Raw genomic sequence first — 8716 nt, 5'->3', positions numbered from 1 at the left:
TAAGAAGCCATAAGGAGATAGTATTAGCTAAAATCAAAAAGTAAATAACTACATAATTATGATTATGGCGATATTTTGTAATACTGGAATATCAGTGCACTATATTTCAATTTTTTCTCACCATAGAAAATTTCCGATTAGCTGAATCAATCCTGAGTGTTTTCTGTTACATGAGAGTGAATTTATATATTATTAAATTTAAAGTTAAGTTAACTAATATATTATGGTTTTTTTTTTTAATATTTCAATTTTACAGTAATACATTAATATATATGTCTAAAAAACATAAATAAATACAGATAATATATTTAATAATAAATTCATTAACATGTCAATTCAATCTAATATTAAAATTAATAGCGTTATAATACGTAAGTATATTATAGTACTACTTATTAACGTAAATGTGCTATGTACGCAAAAATAGCAGACGTAATTCACAGATGTACAGAAAACAAATATAGCGCTGACATCATCTTATAATCAATAAAACATTAATATTATTATGCATTTTTTAATGATGAATATTAATAGGAGACACATAATCACAATATATGTAATATGTATAGTGTATTTTCTGTAGTTTTATACCAGCTTGTTGTAGTTATAATTGGTTACGTTTTAGTACTGTTGAAAACATTATTTTTTTTATCAATTTCAAAAAATTAATATTATTAATTATATTTTAAAAACTATTATGACCTAATATAAGCCATTTTAACTGTTATAAATAGTAAACCCTTCACACCTTGGTGAAGCTAAGTCTTCTAACCTCTCCCCCTCTCCGAATATTGTACATCATAATAACTTTACAACTTTACTTTAACGAACCGGTTGTATAGGCAAGATATCATGTTGTATTTAGCTCGTACGAATTATTCGAATTCATCAATTAACCCTGTAGTATTTTAACTTTTTATATTTTAATAATATATGACGGATATGAAATTTGAATACGTTTCACATAATACATCAACATTTAAATTATATGACAAACTCTCTTTATTATCTTTTTTTTTTGATATCTACACAAGCGAAAAGTATAAATAATAATTATAATATAATAATAATATGTTAGTATAATGTTTCGACAATTATTCGTCCTTCGACTAACATGTAACGACCTGCAAGTGCACATATATTACACATAAGATAATAATGTAATAAATCGATTGGTAATTTATAAAACACAGCATAGTCATATACGTGTAAACGATAAATGTATTGTTATAAGAACCCCAAACCAACAGCCGAAAACTATGTGCATATATTAACAAAATCTTCTTTTTAATACATATAAGCAAAGTGTAGGTAGGTAGGTAGGTACTATGGTGTTATATGTTATATACTTATAACTTATAGAAATTAACTCTTAACTATTTCTTAATAATTAGTTAATAACGTTAACCATTTTCAATTTGTTTTAACCAAATTAACTGTCACCTATTAATACATTATATTATGATGTTATAATAAATAACTAATATACCCTCTATACGGTTCTTGTGATTGAGTGGAGTGGAAAATTGCATAACATATTATTATATTAATATGTTTATTGTCTATTAAGTAGGTACTAGGTATACCTACTGTTAACCAATTACATTAAAAATAAAACATATGAACTTTGGAATATAAAATTAACATGTTACGTATACTTAACCATTAAAAAGGTAAAAATGTACAATGAAATACAGCATAATATATGGTTATGTTAAAAAAAAAGTGTAATAATATGATCATATTAAAAACGTACAAACTAGATTTTTATGTTGTTTTCTATTTCACAATAATAATAATTAGAGTAGCTGATTAAGTTGATTATAGGTACTGTTTAGTGTATAATAATTTTGCGATATCAATCCAGTTTTTATTTTTTGACATATTATTATATTGAAAATTAACCATATTAAAAATCTGTTTAACCCATTATTATTAATAATTCATACTTTTAAGAGTTATAAATTATTGAATTTTATAAAAACATATTAAAACTTGAATTATTATAGGTTTGATCTAATTTTAGACTCATAGATTGTTATAGGTGCGCTTTATAGTTTATACTACAAGTTTATTCTTTTTAAATTTAGAACACTTAATATTTTTAAAACTATTAACATTTTTAAAATTATTTATTTAAGTATTAATATTACCATTTTTAAGTTTTTACTTTATTGGATAAAAACATACATTTATTTTTAGTATTTATTTTAGAAAAATATTTTTCCGAGTACCTACTTCAATATGTTCAAAATTTAAATTTTGAAAGAGTGGTAAATTAATTATAAGTACCTATTAAACATTTTGAAGAGTGGAATTAGAAGTGGACGAAATTTTTTCAGAGTGGTATAGCCTGTAAAATTAAAATCCACTACTCTCTCAGTCCCCCATTTAAATTTTCAATACCTACATTTACCTAGAATTGATCACTCATTATAAACTCGATATACACTAAAACACATTGAAATACTCCGAAAAATAATATTCAGCATTTTTCATTTTACAAATGTGAATTGTCATTAATCATTCTTTTAAAAGTTAAAAAAAACCATAATATTATTGTTTAATGACTTCAAAAAAAGTAAAAAATAAAAATATTATTAATATTTTTGAAATAATAAGACTATTTTCAGAATATCTTCCTGTACAGAAATTAAAATCATATAGGCACTTAACACTCTCGTGTATTAAGTGTGCTTCTTCAATTGTTTTTAGTTATGTCCGTTAATTATTGTATATACTATATAGTATAATATTATTATCTTAGAAAAAAAATCATCCACAGATTAAAAAATTAAAAATACGACATGCTATCGTATGTATGCATATTAAGTATAGGGGTATTAACTATTAGGTAATTTCTCAAACAATGCCAGTTCCCTCGAGGGCCTGTTCCCAGAGAAAAAGAAAACACATGTTCGATTTAAAGTCGTTGAACACTATTATAATATTATAGGTACTCTATACGTATGTACATACATTTTTGGCTTTTACAAACATATTAATTCTCAAATCATTTTCCTCTAACTATTTGACTTTAAACCCATAATACATAGTATTTGTTCACCTAAATTATAATAACATATTATATATTATTATTTATTATTATATTGTGCGTGATCTACGTCGATTTGTTATCACGATGACGGTGGTCGCGTGTGAATCTATGACGAAGTATACTTTAAATCGTAGATATATCATATATTAAAAAATATACCCACTATACTGATTTGACCGGGGCTATGTTTAAAATGCAATTTTTAAAATCGAAAAACACGTATTATATTTTGTTTGTTTTTCAAGAACCTGCAAAGATAACTTGAAAATTACAAACAAAATCGATTAAACTATACGTGACATATCAGATGATTCTTTTTTGCCGCGCTCTTCTCGCACAAGTCACGGGCCGCTAATAGGTCCACCGTATAGTGGTAATAGTATCGACCTATAATATTACCATCGTTATTATACAAACCAACGATCGATCGATCAATCGTCGGGCGAAATAGTATACGGACGCGCGTGACGCGAGTTTCCGGTGGAAATTTCAATTTGTCGGACAGCCTCCACGCGATGGCACCCGATAAACGGCCTGCGGTCATATTGCTCGTCCGCATCTATTATATCCACGTGCATGTATATATATATATTACGTCGGATGTTAAATAATAATATAATAATAATGGGTTGTGTCGCGGACCGCGGTGTTGGCTCTGTGCAGTTGTTGTTCTCCTCAGTCCTCAATCGCCGTCTGCCTTGCCGCGGTCGCCTCCACCACCACGACCGTGGTATATGTACCGCCGCGGTTCATCGTCATATACCTAACTACTACTACTCACACACACACACATATATATATATATATATATATAAATATAAAGATCGAGATCTAGAGATACGCAGTCCTGCCGGGAACGGCCGCCGTCTTCGAGGTCAAAAGGTGCACACAGTCTCGAAGAAGAAGAAGAATATAACACTGCCATCGCCACTCCTCCTCCGGCCGTGCTCACCGTCACCACTGCACTACGACGAAGTTATATTATATATATTATGTATTATAATATAGGTACCGTTCGCACGCCACCACATTAGTTATGCACCTCCCCTGCAGCATCCGTCCTTTCCTCTCCTCCGTTGGACCACGGGGGCCTCAGGACGCGCACATGTGTTCTTTATATATACCTGGGTACCTGTTTGGAAATAACAATAACATAACATGAGAGACGCGCGTGTTCGTATCTATAGCAGCTGGTGCGACGACATGGCGCGGGAAAACGTATTCGCGTCTTATATATTATAATACACATTTTCTATACATACATATTATATTATAATATATAGACATATTCAATATAATAACAATTATCGTGAATAAGCCCACACGCGTACAACAGGTGTGCGGGAGAAAATCGACGAAAACCTCGCGATATAGGTGGACCTCGCGGTCGACAAGGCCACACTGAACCTATATGTATATAATAGTACAAGATTATTGTCAAAGAATTATAATATAGTTACGCGTATTTCGAGGTTCAATTTCCGAGCCTCACCATATTGAATTTTCAAAAAAAAAAAAAAAAAAAATATGGTCGTTCGACTGTACTATATAATATGTATGTACGTTGATGCCGTTTGTTCTAGTTCCCACGTTTGTGTAAGTAACCTAACTTGAAAAACTTTTGAATTAAGAAAAAATGTATTCGATTTGACGTGATTTCTAGTATGACTATAATAGTAAAATAAATTAGTTTCATAGCAATATAAATGTATCATAAAAATATAATATATATGTTACTTGTTAGGTAGTAATTATACGTACCTATATGCTGATAGCCCGTCCCCATTCAGAATCTTTTTTCCTTAATTTATCTTTAAATTCAAAGTTAACACTTACATTACGTCTGTGATTTACTGAATGTGGGGTATACGTATACAGTCGACAAATTTATAAAAAAAAATTATTAATGCATGATGATGATATATAATTTGGTAACAAATTACTGATCTGTGCGCTTAAAGTCATTTTTTAAGAAGACCCATTGGGTTTTTACAATATTTTAATTTGTAAGTGAATTATGAGCATTTTAAAATATTTAAAAAGAACACAGATAATGTTCTTAAATAAAAGTTTGATAGTATGTCAATACACTGTACTGTCAAAGCTAAAAGCACACTGTTGATTGTTGAAACTAGTGAACGAACATGTACTATATTGTAAATTTTTAAGATGGAGACAGCACATACGGGTGTGACGTCCTCTTAGGGAAATTAATATTTTAATTAAAACTTCAATAATTATTATTCATTTTTATTCATTGTATTGGGTGATTATTAGTTGTGTCCCGTGGATTGTGGATAAAATAATGGCTTTCTAGGTACCTACTTCATACTTGCAGTTTATCATTTTTTAGCATATACCTATGCAAAGCTTTCGTTTTTTTGGGAACATACAAATTAAAGATATATAAATAAATAACATATATTATACATGATAAAACTTCAATTATTTCCTTCCCTTTCCTATTTTTAACTTTTACAAAATCTGTATTTTGTAGAATTTATAGCACTTCCGGAAACGATCCCGTGAAGGAATATTCTCGAGAACATCATAAACTGTAAACATGACGGTTTTTTTTTAGAAAATATCGTTCGTGTTATTTTTATTAATAAAATAACTTATTAGTATTACACACAGTGTTAGTGTCAGACACGTCTCTTGAATCTTGATTTACCATATTATTTTATAAGTATAGGTATATAACTACATTATTTCATATATTTTAATAATTTCAAAATGTAAGTATTATAAAGTCATTATGGACTATTACTTCTGTAGTTATTCAAGTAAATACAATTAAAATTTTTAGCAGAAAAATGGAGTAATTTCGTTATAAGTATATTAAATATAGTACCTATTTTTATAGCAGGGTCGCAGAGGTGGCCATCAAGTCGATCGCGACTCCCTTATGATATTGTAAACAAAATAAATGTATATTATAATATAATGTATGTATTTATATATTTTTGATTATTAATGATCTTTTTTTTTGTAGCAACCTAAAAAAACTCAGAGGTCGATCAAAAGTTCATAAAAATTAGCCACCTTTATAGTACATAGCCATATTTTTTAATTCTGGCTATTTATACTAGGTACTCAACAACTACTAATAAAACTTTTTGTTATTTTTTAAATTCAGAATGAAATAAAAAAAACTCAGTTTTTTGAGTTTTTTTCTATACTGTGTTGAAATTAATTTATTGGCAACTCTTTTAATTTTATCATAGTTAAGAATATTTAGATTGGACCATTATTATTTTAAATCCAGACTGGTAGCGCGCTCTATTCGTGAAAATTATTTAAAAACTTATAAAAACTATATTATAATTTATAATTATTTTATATTATTTAATTATTCACCTTGGTTAGATTATATAAAAATTAGGATTTACAATTGAATGATAAATTCAAATGTTATGCATAGGTGAGATGTTCTAGTTTTTTTTTTACTTATTTTTCATCAATGTTGTATTGAAGCCCTATTTGGTTTATCAGACTTCAGTCTTTCAGACATTTATAATAACAGTACTAGCTGACCCCGTGCACTTCGTTACTCGTTAAAATTGCCAATTCTATATGATTCGAACTTTATTTAATTTGTTATTTAATATTCGGTTTAATGGTTCTCAAAACTTAGACATTTTCATTTATCATTTTGAATTTCAAAAAACTTGTGCAAGTACCACTTAAAGATGCGAATTTTGTAAAATGCTTTCTTATTGCACATTAAATTTATGATACGAATGTACTGTGATCAGTCACTACATTTATCAGTCAGTGAGTTAGTCAGATTATGTTATAGTTATTAAGCATGTCGCTGCCAGTAAGACTGGTGAATTGCGGACCCCGCGAGATGTGTTCGTAAGTTTATAATTTCTAACCCTTAAGTTTTTTTTTTTTTACTACGGTGGAAAAGATACAATAATGTGCCATCTCGTGGTTTTATATAGTTGGTATAACAACCTAACTAATTTTATTTTTCTATTTTTTTATATAGTTGGTATAACAACCTGACTTATTTTATTTTTTTTATGGAAAACTTTATACTTTTTGCAACTATTTAAATAACTGACTTTTTAGACTTTTCTCTTTTAATGGCTCATCTACACACCGAGTACCTACTTACGTTAGAAAAAGAAATCATGAAAATCGGTCCAGTAGAACTACTAGAACTTCAGATATAACTGTCATAAGAAATCGCCTTGCGTTTTAATAATATATATATAAATTATAATATAGATAAAGATTATTAATTTGTAAAATATTAATTAATATTATTATGAGTTTATAAAACATAAATGATAATTTAATTAATGCGATTATACCTGTATTTAGCTAGATACTATCACTTTTTTATTACAGTTTTATTGAATAGAGAGCGTTACATAACCAGTAACCGGACAATAATGGCACATAATACAAGTTCACGAGCACTGACCTTCTCACGTTGCGGCAAGATTTCTAGCACAATCTTGTGTAGTATTAACTTACTAGTTCCCGGGTATTTTTAGTTCGTGATTATATCACAAACTATGTGAAAATATAGTAATATATTATAAAAAAGTCTGTTTGTGAGCACAATATAATAATAATAAGCACGGATTAAAATATTAATAACCACGAAGATTTGAGATTAAGTATATTTAAATCGAATCTGTGGTAACTGTATAAATTAATAAGTCAAAAATCAAATAATACATGCATTTTAAAACTTTTTATTAACTACAATATTTAACAGACAACTGACCAATATTTTTTATTTTAATAAATTATTTTCAATCAATATGACGCCTCGGTTAGATAAATGTTGCATTGATAAGATGTATCGTTGCATAACCACAATATTAATCCGTGCTAACTACTTGTTCAAAAAAATAGCTCAAAAAACCACTTGGGCACATAGTGGTGTTTGCAACTGTTGACTGTTCTATTTTCAACGTTCATCTATTCAGAACATAAGATTTCTTTTAATTACCTTTTTTATTATTCCATTTTGATTTGTTGATCATTTCATTGACAATTCACTTGAATCTAATTGTTGCAGTCAGTCAATAGTATTGGGTGCCTACCCAATACTAATTTGGCAGGTGAAATTTCGCTTTTGTTATCATAATTCAGTTCTTTAGTATATTAATTATTTTGATTACCCGTTTACAAGTAATATCATATGTAACTAGATCATAGTATTACGAAAGTGTAAATTTAAGGGCAACACCTATAAAATTACTATGTCCCATATGAAAGCTGTTCATAATGTTGAGCAAAATTTGATTGTTAAGATATTTCATATGATAAGATAATACGAGAATAACCAAATGATACAAATCAAATAAAATAACTTATTCAATTCTTTGATACCTCAATAAAATGAACAACAAAGTACAAGCTTGAAAAGAAAACGTTCTACTGTAAGTTATTCTTTTATTTTATTATATTACTTAAATTGTAGTGTCTATAAAGTAAATAAATTTTAAATATATAGCCATTCAAGATTTTGACTTTTTTATGTTATAAATTAGAATTTTGTCAACCAGAAATCACCACTAAAAGAAAAACCTATCATTATAAAGACAAAACAAAAAACCAATGTTTTTCTCCCGATGCTATTGACAGTATTCCAAAGTCTCATATATTCTCAGATAATGCAAGTTCATTTGA

This window comes from Aphis gossypii, chromosome 1, assembly GCF_020184175.1.
Source record: "Aphis gossypii isolate Hap1 chromosome 1, ASM2018417v2, whole genome shotgun sequence".
NCBI lineage: Eukaryota > Metazoa > Arthropoda > Insecta > Hemiptera > Aphididae > Aphis > Aphis gossypii.
The sequence above is the reverse complement of the archived record's forward strand: the minus strand, read 5'-3'. Positions refer to the sequence as shown.